The sequence below is a fragment of the Marmota marmota genome, unplaced genomic scaffold (genome assembly GCF_001458135.2).
Source record: "Marmota marmota marmota unplaced genomic scaffold, marMar, whole genome shotgun sequence".
Taxonomy (NCBI): domain Eukaryota; kingdom Metazoa; phylum Chordata; class Mammalia; order Rodentia; family Sciuridae; genus Marmota; species Marmota marmota.
The window spans coordinates 6,755,610-6,767,925 of NW_025999905.1; the positions used below are offsets into that span (position 1 = coordinate 6,755,610).

Here is a 12,316-nt window from a genome sequence, read left to right on the forward strand (position 1 = left end):
ATCCTATAAGCTCAGGATTTCAGAATCATAGAGAATCTCTGTCTTTTCAAGCAAGGGCTATTAAATCATCGACTTCTGTGGCTCACTAATTACAGTGACAATGAGGTTATTTGTAATTTAATTTTGTTTTATTTTTACAACTGATGTCTGTTAGGCATATAGACTACAGGCTAGAAACAGCTTCAGTTTTTGTTATTATTTCATCACTTTAAAGCAAATAATGAGGCTGACAAAACTAAGGGACGAAGACCAAGTTTTGCTAGACATGCTCTGGCACCCAGGCCACTTCCCATTACAAAACCTTTAAATTAATACAGAAAACATACTCATTGCTATTTTAGTGATGTCACTGTCTTAAGTTGCCCATTATAATCAGAAGGTTCATCTCATTGTTGTAAAGCTAAAACTAAAGTTTGAAAAGAAACTAAATTTAGTGTACATAACTTGCAAGTGCAACATGGGCGTACTTGAACACACAGTGTACAATACTGTATGGGTGCGTCTTCATGGTAGCCACTCACCATTATGCACAGAGCCAAGTGACTTGCCAAGCACAGGGAACTATGAGCAAATGTGAAACTGGCAAATGATTTTGCACTTGATGACAATCAGAGAAACCATAAAAAAAGATGAACTATAAAGTTTTCAAGGTCAACCGAACACTCAATCCTTGCCATTGGTCTAAACATACTAAACAAGTTTTAAAAATTTATTCCTGCCTGTCTCAAAGCTCATTTCTTCTATCATCACTACAGAGGACTAAAACTTTAACTACCTAGCTCATTTGTTTTTCTCTTTTAAGTATATGAGTATATTCATTTAAAAATATTTTCCTATAAATCATGACAATTCAATGAATTAAGAGGAATAGCATTTAGGATTATTCATAGTAAATTTGAACATACAAATTTCATTAAGGAAGTGAACAATTTGTACTGAAATCATACACACACAAACACACACATACACAAATATATATATATATATATTACTTGTATAATGTATATATATACACACATACATACCATACATACACACATGCATAGTAATTAAGATATAAAAGAAAATTATCATATAGTCTGATCCCTACATTTCATAAAGGAGAAAATCAAAATATATGTGCCAAAGTATATTGTACAAACAATGGGAGAATATATATTACACCAAAAACATTAAATTATGTTATATTTATAAAATCAGCAGATTTATTTCTTTATTAGAGATAGTTTCCAATTTTAAACATCATTCATTATCTTACTTATTATTACCCATATATGTATGTGTTTGTGGTGTGTTTTGCATACACATTTACCTTGTTTTCCTACAAAATTTATGTCACAATAGAAATTTTAAAAAATTAAGTCATTCAATGGAAAAATTCTTGGGGTTAAGGATATAGCTTTTTCAATAATTACAAAATAGATCTATCTTTTATTCAATGACTGTCATTTTTTTAGGGAGAGGGTACCAGGTACTGGTACACTTAACCCCTGAACCACATCCCCAGCCCCCTTTTTTTTGTATTATTTAGAGACAAGGTCTCACTGAGTTATTTAGGCTTCACTAACTTGTTGAAGCTGGCTTTGAACTCTTGATCCTCCTGCCTCAGCCTCCCTAGCCATGGGGATTACAGATATGTACCCCACACCCAGTCCTGTCATTTATTCTTGAAAAACCTGTTTCTAAGTGAAAAGCTGTGAAAAAAATTTTAATTAATTATAGTAGGATAAATTATGATGTGTTCTGTCTCATGCAAAGCTAGTCAATTTTCACTGATAGAAAAATGTATTAATTGAATGCTAGAAAAAAATATATAATAAACATTGATTCAAAAGTAAGTAAATGTGGTTTGCACATAAGTGAAATGCAAGGGAATTTTATTTTCTTTGTCAAAAGATGAAGCTATTTCATAGTGAGAGATGGCTGGTGAAGGAGGTGTGAAAAACAGTTGGTCTTTGGAAAGTTCATTCTTGTTGCAACCTCTTTTTCAGTGTCTTTACTTCCTTTGAACTCATACTTAACCTGTACTAAATCTGAACCTAATATTATCAGGGGAAAATGAACTTTTAACACAAAGTGCTTCAAAACAGGACAAACAGACTTCATATTCAATAGACTGCTGAGTTGTACAAGATACCTTATCTTCATTCTCACATTTTTGAATACATACAATTCTAATTTATTCCATATGACTTGTTGTTAGAAAACATGACTTCACACAAATTGATGAAGGCATTTTGCCTAAAACTATAATGTCAAAATAATATTTATTATGGCCTAGTCACTTTGTGTGTTTTTTTGGGGGAAAGTCATTTCAATGGGAATAGAAGAAGTTTTGCCTGAAAAAAAAAAAAAGGCATTTATTTTCAAAAACACCTATGGTGAAATGCCATTATTTGAAGAGATACTATGTGTGTTAACTTTTAAACTCAGAAATTCTCCACAAATTAAGAAAAAGGAGTGGAGATTAATGACATCAACATAAGAAACACCAATAGCTAAACTGTTTTAAGTGTAAAGCCAGTATGACCAGAGAAATACTGCAACATGGATAACACTGCGACATTTTATTATAGCTCTACAGATTCATATTCAGAAATGTTAGCAAAAAGTTTAGAAAAAATTTTGAAGGCCAATAGGTCATCCTTGCTGGTTTTACATCTTCTACTCTTTGATGTTTACTTTCCTCATTTCACCAAAAAGAACCATCCTTTTCTATTCCGGAGCCACCTCCATATCCTGTATTGCTTCTGTCTGGATCCCGCCTCCAACCCCCATTGTTCTTACTAAGCCCAAACATCCTTTCCTGTGAGATGATATGTGTTCCCAACATCTAAGCCTAACACAAATACTTGCAGGGTAATTAAATAATTACTGTTATTTTTTGTCTATTGACAATTATGCTAAAACCTCCAGAAGGACAAGGGCTAAATCTTTGTTATTCAATGCTGATTGACAGATTAGATTAAGTAAGGTTAGAATACACATTTTAAAACTTTCCAGAGGATGGTATAGTATTTAACAGCATTTTATAAGAGAAAGTATTTGATAGATAATAACTTGTTAGCATTTTGAAAACAGATATTATAAGAAAATCATCAAAGGGTTATGCAGGAGGCTAATTGCCATCTCAGAAAATTAAGTAAAGTGTGTTAAGTATTTTGTGAAAATATATTTTGTTCCAAATTAAGTAAATTTTGTTAAAAATACTTGTGGTGTTGTACATAATATATGCATATGATTACCCATATACATGTATTTGTGGGGATGTGTATATAGTTTTTCTGTTTGGAACAGATGATAATTTTCTGCTATCCATAAAATAATTACATAAAACAAATTATTATGTTCTATTTTCTGATTATCCCTTAAGATTCACTGTAATGTGATTTTGATTAGAGATGATCCCATTAACTGGTTTTTAAAAAGAGAAGGAAGAACCAAGTCTAGTTGATGTGCAGTTTTGACATTTACAAAGAAAAGAGAACATTGTGTTTGGGGTATATCAGTAACATTATTCAATTATATCAGTCATTAAGTGTTCTTTATAATGTTTAACACCACCTAAGCCCCATCCTGTGGGTTTGGAAAAGTTGATATGTTTCATTGAGTTATCCTGTTAGTCCTTATGAGAATTATTAGGAAGACTTTCATACCACTCAAATCTCCTGAGTGGTTGCATCCTGAACAATGCATATATTTTTCTGCTGGCTCACCTCAGTTTGCTCAGGATCCTTCTCTAAAATGCTGGGCTCCTCCTGCATTATTTTGCCTCTTAAAAAATTTCCTTCCTGTATTTTATACAATCAAGATCTATCAGTAGAGCTGGGTGCAGTGGTGCATGCCTATATTCCCAGCTGCTAGGGAGGCTGAGGCAAGAGGATCTCAAGTTCAAAGCCAGCTTTAGCAACTTAGCAAGGACCTAAACAATGAAGCCAGAATTAGACAGACAGTCAATATAGACAGGTGAATTGAGTCAGGCTGGGTCAAGGAGGGCACTTGGAGTGAATCTGGGAAGTTGGAGACTGCGCCCTGAGGGACTGAAATACGTTCAGGGACCTTTCTCCACCCTTATTATGATAACCTGCCCCTGCTTCAACCTGTTGCTAAGGTAACCTGTCCCAGGGATTGTCACTCCCTACAGGGAATTGTGAATCATGTCTCCTTCTTGCCCAGATCACTCCACCTTGGCCCCTCCAGCCCATCTGCTTCTCACCTTTTGACCATCCCACCGAGCATCTCCTGGGCCTAGTTCAGTATGCAGGAAGGAGAAAGATAAAAGGGAAGAGAGCAGGAGAACAAATAAAGCCTAGGACATATAAAGAAAGTAGAATACCCTCACTTCTTGGGATATCAGGATACCAGCTGTAGTCCCCTTCTCCCTCTCAGGAGAAGTCTATGTTACCCCTATTTATTTTTTTTCTTTACAGAGAATGTAGTTTGGTATTTTTTTTAGATAAAATGTTTGTGCACAGTGCAACAAGTACAGTTTTTTTTTTTAAGAGAGAGAGAGAATTTTTTAATATTTATTTTTCAGTTTTTGGTAGACACAACATCTTTATTTTTATTTTATGTGGTGCTGAGGATCGAACCCAGCACCCCGTGCATGCCAGACAAGTGCGTTACTGCTTGAGCCACATCCCCAGCCCAAACAAGTACATATTTAAATCTGTTTGGAAAATGTGACTTTCTTTTTGGGTTTTATACTATTAATTATTCTTCCATGATTTGTTTTACTTCTTTATGTCTTGTAACTGCATGGTTCATAGAGTCCTGAAATTTAGCTCCAGTGAGTCCACTTCCACCTGTTTTATGAAGACAACAGAGTTTGCCTTCTTCATCCATTATTATTGTCAAGTTTCCTATTGCCAGATGCTCCTCCTCTCCAGTACAGTCAACTATCAGCAAAGTGCCATCAAAGTGCCAAAGCAATGAAAGTTACCACAGGGTGAGTTCTAATATTCAAATAACTTTTCTTCTTTAAATTAACTTCTGCTAAAGCAGTTTTCTTCATTTATAGTAACCTTAGGCAACATATTTAAAGCCACTGACAAAGCAAATGTGCAGGAATCCAAAATGTTTCCATCGTAATCAAGGCAAATGAGATCACAGTATAGAAACCAAGGAAGCTTTCCTGAAGAAATGCAAAAGTCCTCTTTCTGAATTATCTGTGAATTTTCAGTGACATCTGCAATGAACTGGCTAGCTACTTGGGTCTCTTCTCCCGGAGGTCAAGACTAAAATCTTGATGAACACAGGGTTGGTAGATCCACATTAGAAACAACATATCCTTTATTAGGGGCATCTGTTGATGGTTCCGCAAATTCTGCTTTAACTCCATAAACTATTGTAGTATTTCCTAGCTTCACTAAAGCAGAACCATCTGTGGTACTAATTGGAACTATGTTGACAGTTGTGGTTCTGAATTTGCCAAATTCTCTTCCATCAATATGAAAGTTTTCTTTCAGAAATCTCCTGTAATACTCCATAGGTTCTACAGTTTTGAACCTGGCCGCCATCTTCCCACACGTGTGCCCATACCAGCCTATGTTACCCCTTTTTAAATAAACCCAGCTTCATATGCTTGCTTCAGAGTGCTTCTATAATATTGTACTTCAACATGTGAGGAAGCAGGACTTTTCACCAGTAAACGGCAGTATCAGCAACTTAGCTAGGCCCTAAGCAACTTAGTGGGACCCTGTCTCTAAATAAAATATATAAAGGGCAAAATGCTAATGGCAGTATTAGATATTCCCTTCCCTAGAATACATCAGTCTGGCCTTCGCAGGGACTCCACCTACCAGTGCACTTTATATGCAACCCTTCCCCTTCAATGCTTTGATTGTCAAGAAACTGTGTCCTTTATAGGAAAATGAGCACTTAAAATTTCTTCCTCTTAAAGTGTAAGGCAAGTTCAAGGGGGGAGGGGGTGTTAATCCTTTCAGAAGGCCAGATGTGGCTTCTTATTTTTTTTGTGAATTCAGAATGATTGGCAGTGAGATCATGCATTTGCTTCAGGAAAATATCCCATCCCGCCATATAGAGGGATCTAGATCCTGGAGACAAAAACAAGGGAATCATTAGATTAGACCAAATGCTTCCCCCCGATTTTATTATTCCATCTTAACTCACCCAATATGGGGTATGAATTAAGATAGGACCAATTCAAATTCCTAATTTGGAAGGCAAAGAACCAATGATTTAAAATTCTCAGTCCTGCTAGAATATCCAATTAGTTTAAAAAGTTAATATTTAGTGAAAATTGTTTGGTTATTTTACTAGCTTAGTGCTTGATTGGCCTTGAAGCAATGAACAGGTATTTGTAAGACAAAAAAGTGTTCACTGAAATGGCAGCTTTCCCCAGAATAACTGGTATGCCTGTTATAAGGACAAATTCCAGGTTCCACCCTATGAGTAAGAATTCTTTACAAGCCCTAATATGTCAGTATCCAAGCTCCAAATATTATAAGATCTAGACAAAATCCAGAGTAACAGGAAGAATGTGATCATCACTTTAAAATACCATTTTGTCTTTGCTAGACAAAAAAATATTCAAGCTTATTATCCATGCTTGTTATTTAGCCTTAATGGTTACAAAAAGGAAGAATCATTTCTCTAGGTGTCTTGACTAGAACTGGAAAAAGAGAGGGAAACACATGAAGAGCCCTCAAGAAAATTCAATCTTATGTATAAAAAAAGGGCTTGCCTTAAGCTATGTTCAGGCAAATAAAGAAGAAAAGGGACATAGAAAAAAAGTGGCAGGGAAATGACTTTTCAGACAATTCCCCACCCTAGTCTGGTCACCCATGACAAGTAGGGCTATATGAAGCAACTTTGAGTGAAGAGCATTGTGAAAGTTTTCTCTTTTTCTTTGTACTTTATACATTAGCCAAGGGAGGATGTTCATATTTGCTATTTTGTAAAGCAAGATTTCATGCCGACGCCCTTTGTTCTTGCTCTGAAGTTGAGTCCAGAATTTTCTTTTTGATATCAACAAGTCTGAGAGGGTGAGATTGCAGAATATCTTCCCCCTTCAGAGATCTGCATAAAAGAGAGATAACTTTTTTCTTATAGATCTTGGGACTGAATCCTTAGGATGGTCTGTAAAGCAGGAATGCATCTGTATTCACTGAAGTGAATATTCTGTGTACCTCAAGAAATTGCCTAAATATGATGATCAATCAACTAAGAATATTAAGCATAAGCTGTGTGTGTATGGGTAGGGGGGTAATGGTAGTACCAGAGGAAAACTATCTCTATCAAGAAGAACCAACTATGGAGACAAAGGAACTGGAGAACTGGGAAAGCTGATGGGGAGAACATCTGCTCACAGCTCTCTGCCCTCCCCACCTCACAGTTGTATCCCAGGGAGGGGAAAAAAAAACTGGAAAATAAAGCACTGTCCATCCCCCACCCCATCAAAAAACACTTGGCTAGAGTAAACTCTGAACCTCAGGGTATAAAGGCTCCTATTTTGGGTTATGTGAAAGAACCCTAAAATGCCTGGAAGCCATCTTTATCTTCTTGGTGAGTAACAGCCCTGTGAGAGCTAAAAACCTCTGGTTATGTGCTCTTCTTGGGATGAAATTGTTCATTGGGAGAAAAAGCAAGGGAACTTTTGATGGATATTGACATTTAATACAACTCTATTTTTACAAAATAGTTAAAAAATAAAAAGATTTCAAAGTAAAATACAAATACTATTCTCCAGAAGTACTTATGGGATTTCTGAAAAATGTAGGTAGATATTTATAGTTCTTAAACTGAACCTATCTTAGTAATAACATATTCCTGTCCTTTCTGAAAACATGGACAACAAAATGCTAAGTGAAATATTTGTTATAAACACATATTTCCAGTGGGTTAAATACTCCAAATTCCAAATAATTTATTAAAAGTAAAAATAATATCTTAAAAAATTAACTTATGTGAATGGATTATTTTTGCAAACATGATTTTATAATCTGAATACAAATAATAAAAAAAAAACAGTTCAACATATTCTCATTTTATTTTACCACCCTATCTGGTTTTTACTAACACCTATGCCCACAGAAAGCAATTTTATATTGATGCCTTTCTATTGACAACAGTAAAATCTCAAGGGATTTTTAAAAGGTGACAGAGGGGGTGTATTCCCAATCTTATATCTTGCAGTATTCACTTTCCTTTTCTGTTTCTGCCCCAACATTTCATAATTATATCATTTTACAAGAATTGTGTAATTTACATAACCACCTAAATTGTCATAATTGCTAGAAAGTGCTGAAAAAGCATACGGTAGGCATTTCAGATTCATTTCTGCTCTCTGTTTTAAACTCATTTGAAATGCCTTTTGCATAAAAATTCTTTTGGTCAACAAAAAAGTAAGTTGGGTTTGATTTTGCAGGAGCCCTTTTTGTTTCTTCTTAGGCTGATTTCTCCTTTTATTCCAGAAGCCTTTCCCAGGTATTCTACCTGAGGAAAAAAAAGAGAGGGCACAAGGACCTGCTCTTAATTTACCCAAAAGAAAATAGAACAGAGAAGTTAACTGACTGGATTTGCATGCCACAGGTCATCTCTGCAATTTTTTTTTTTAACTTGCATGGTTTGTTCATTCTCTCATACTCTTACCTACTGCATTTAGAAAGAGGAAAAAGGAAAAATCCAAGAATGAATGGTCTCTCAACAGTTTTCTCAGCATGCCATTTCCATTATAATTATCTTAACCATCTGTTTTGCTTGGAACAGGCAAAAGAATTTGATATTAAGAAACTAAACTGTCATTCTGTACAACAGAGAAGGGCTTTGGAAATTGGACCTTATTTCAGGATACATGAGTGAATATCAATTTGATCAGAGGGTTCATCAGTTAAGAAGAAAGCCAATATTTGATTATTATTGCTTTGAAAATCAGTGGCTTATGTAATTTTATAAATAAAATTTTATAACTAAAAGTCATTGCAGCAGATTGTATATGGTATTTTTTAAAGCTATAATCAGGAAATGTGAGCTAAAACCCTACTAAACAGGTCAGGGTATTTGAAAATGGCAACTAATTTTCTTTAATTCTGCTTTAACTTCTGTAAAAAATTAATCTATCCTTGCATACTTAAAAGACAGTGTATTAATGTTGAGCTTCCTGAAGTTAGTTTGGCTGTTATGTGACACTATAAAATTTTGTGGCAACATAAGACATATACATAAATAGCAAGCCACATTTCCGGAATACTTACCTTTGTGTGTATAAACATGCATGGACACATACACACTGCACACAGCACATACACATACACACATACAATTTATGTTACTAATAATTCAGAATTTGAAATGAATAAAAAATGAACCAATTCACTTCTTAAATCTTTTTGTCAAATATTAGTGTAAAATATGCATGTTAGTTATGATTTTAAATAAAATTTAAAGGCTGATATACCTATCAATCAGTTATAGGCTTTTTCAATTATAGATATTATGCAAAGGTGCCAATTATACTTCAAAATCATTAAATAAATTAATTATAATTGTTACAATTTAACCAAACATCATAACAGGTAGTTAGTAAGAGAAAAGGCAGATTATCACTTCCAAAATAAGGAGGGTAGGCAGAATAATTTTCTAAGGAAAATGAAAAGAATATTGAAATTAATTCAGGAAGAATAAAATGATTATTATTTATTATTTTTTTCCAAAATTTGGAAAACAGTAGCAAAGTTAAGAGAAATCAGAGATTCTTTTAATATGAACATCTTCCAATCATGAACATTTTCCGATCATACTAACACTCAAGAAGAACAAAAGAAAATAAATTAAACAACATATATTTTTTTAAAAAGATAGTTTTGTGTATTCAATGAGAAACAAATTGAAAAATCAATTTATACTGGAGATAGAAATGACATGTCCTATCTGTAATTATAGTCAAATGATTTTAGAAATGGTGGGTAATCTTCATTGAAAAATAAAATAGAATTTATATTTTCTAAAATTTAAGCAAATATAACTTTCTACATTGTGAATTATATACCAGGAAAAAAGATACATTACAAATTACAAATTTCTCTTTCATGGGACAGTTATCAAAAAACTTTTAAATCAACAATTTTACATGTGTAAGCCAACTCAATCCTTATCTCCTGGTAAACAAACAAACAAACAAACAATCAAAAAAACCCCTCAAACTTTTGAAATAAAATGGAAAAAATACAAAAGGAAAATAACTACATAAATAAGTACATTCCTAGACATCTTCGGAATTCAAAATAAGGTGTTTTTAATTTTTTCTCAGTTTTCTTTTCCTAAGCGATATTTATCTTTTATTTTCTTAGTTTCTTGGCAAAGTGGTAGACCAATAAATGAACCTGGCATACTCATCCTAGTAATCAGTTTGGAGTATAGAGAAACCTTTTTCTGAGATTGCTCACATTCAATCCCTTCTCATGAATAAGATTCATTTTTGATGCCACAGGTAAAATCCCACAATCCAACATGATACTTGCCTAACACATTTCTACAAAAATAATTCATGATGTTTTTTTATTCTGTTGAAAAAACATATAGAGAAGTATTTATATACATATTATTTTTATATTTCCATAAAATGAAACTGAGTCCTTTATTGGAATAAGCACCATTGATGTTATACTCCCACTTGTAGAACTCACAGATGGGTACAGGAGCATCCAAATCCCTTTATTAACTTTGTATTGATGCAGTCTTGCACTTTATGAAGTTGGATTCATCACATGATGGTGGAATTTAAAGAATTTTCCCCTTCTCAATTCTTTTCCATTATAACTTTTTATTTTATCCTAAAGATTTTCAGTTATCGCATCTATATCTTCTGTTACTAAGCTTAAAAATCTTATGGAAATTAGAATAGCCTAAATTCAGGAATAAGTTTAACAGTTCTGGAACAATTATACTAAACAAAGATTTTGTAGGGCCTGGGTTATAGCTCAGTGACACAGTGACTGCCTGGCACATGTGAGGCACTGGGTTCGATTCTCAGCACTGCATTCAAATGAATATATAAAAATAAATAAATAAATAAATAAAGGTACATCAATAACTAAAAAATAAAAATAAAAAATCTTGTAAGACATGAAAAGGAGAAAATCCATGTAGAGTGTACAGAGTAAGTACTCAGTAAATTATAGCTATTATTATTCTAAGTCAGAATTATGTGCATTTATGAAAAAATAAAATGAACTCAATAAACACAGGTAAGTTTAGTAGGAACAAATATTAAGGCAGCAGTTGGGTACTACTGAAAGGCATTAGTTGACATGCTACATATTACATCTGAGTGTACTTGATACTTAGTTTTGGTAACTAATTTAAAAGTTCAGTTAATTTTTAGATGCTTGTTGAAATATCATAGAAATGTAACCTAAGAAAATTATCAGGCTTGTCTCAAATTTAAGTTTAAAGTTAAAAAAAAAGGTTTTTACTTATGAAAAAGAGATATAGACGTCTACAGCAAAGATTATATTACAGTGAAGAAGGATTTTGTTTTGTCAGCAATAGCATGTTTTCCAAGGGAGATAAATGAATGCCCACTCCCAATGCCTAACTTTGTAACTGCTTTTGCTATTTGTTTCCTCTCATTCATTTTGCATCCGTGTTAGGCTTGCATCTGTTTATGTACTTGTCTATTATTCATCTACAGGATAACTGCTCAGCAGTCATTACTTCCTTTCATATCTTTTCTGCATCTTTTGTTTCCATGGGTTGTTTTGGCAATAAAACCAAGAAACGGGTACAAAGCTTATAAAAAAGTGCAGTTGGAACATCATGTTTTTACAGCTCTAAGATCATTATTGCTTATTTCAAAAAGTTTTAAAAAATGTTAAAATGTATTCAGCAAAGTTTAAAGCTCATAGGTATGAGATTTGAAAATTTGAGTGAATGGAATTTAAAAAGTGTTTTCTGGAATGGCTCACTACTGTTTGATCTTTAGATGGCAGCCTGCCTTGTGCAATTTTCTGTTTACTGTACATTTTAATATCAAAATCTCAAGCAATGCAGTCATAGTAATTTCTTACATTTATATAGCACTTCATAATTTTATTATGTGTTTACTCATTCATTATGCCCCCTAATCTTTCTAGATAGATAATTAGCATCTTCATTTTAAGGACAAAAAAAGAGAAAGAGTATCTATGTTAAATGATATGCAGAGGTCAAAAGGTCAATGAATCTCCCAGCCTAGACTAGAATCTACATTTGCTTAATCCTGGTATGGGCCAGAAAAAGCCTCACAATATAAAGTTGTGCCAGGCTTCCTGAAGGTCAAGGGATGAAATGTGATTTTTTTTGGCGGGGGGGGGGG

At 33.7% G+C, this 12,316-nt stretch overlaps 1 protein-coding gene and 1 pseudogene across 10 annotated transcripts in view; both read right to left on the reverse strand.

The window, feature by feature from the left end:
* The window catches only part of Dgkb (diacylglycerol kinase beta), a 747,732-nt gene that overhangs the window by 63,677 nt on the left and 671,739 nt on the right, over positions 1-12,316 (reverse strand). The gene's annotated exons all lie outside the window — the stretch shown is intronic.
* Positions 4,618-6,850, reverse strand: LOC107152618 (annotated as a pseudogene). The gene has a single exon (XR_001504805.2). The product of XR_001504805.2 is annotated as an exosome complex component RRP43-like (transcript).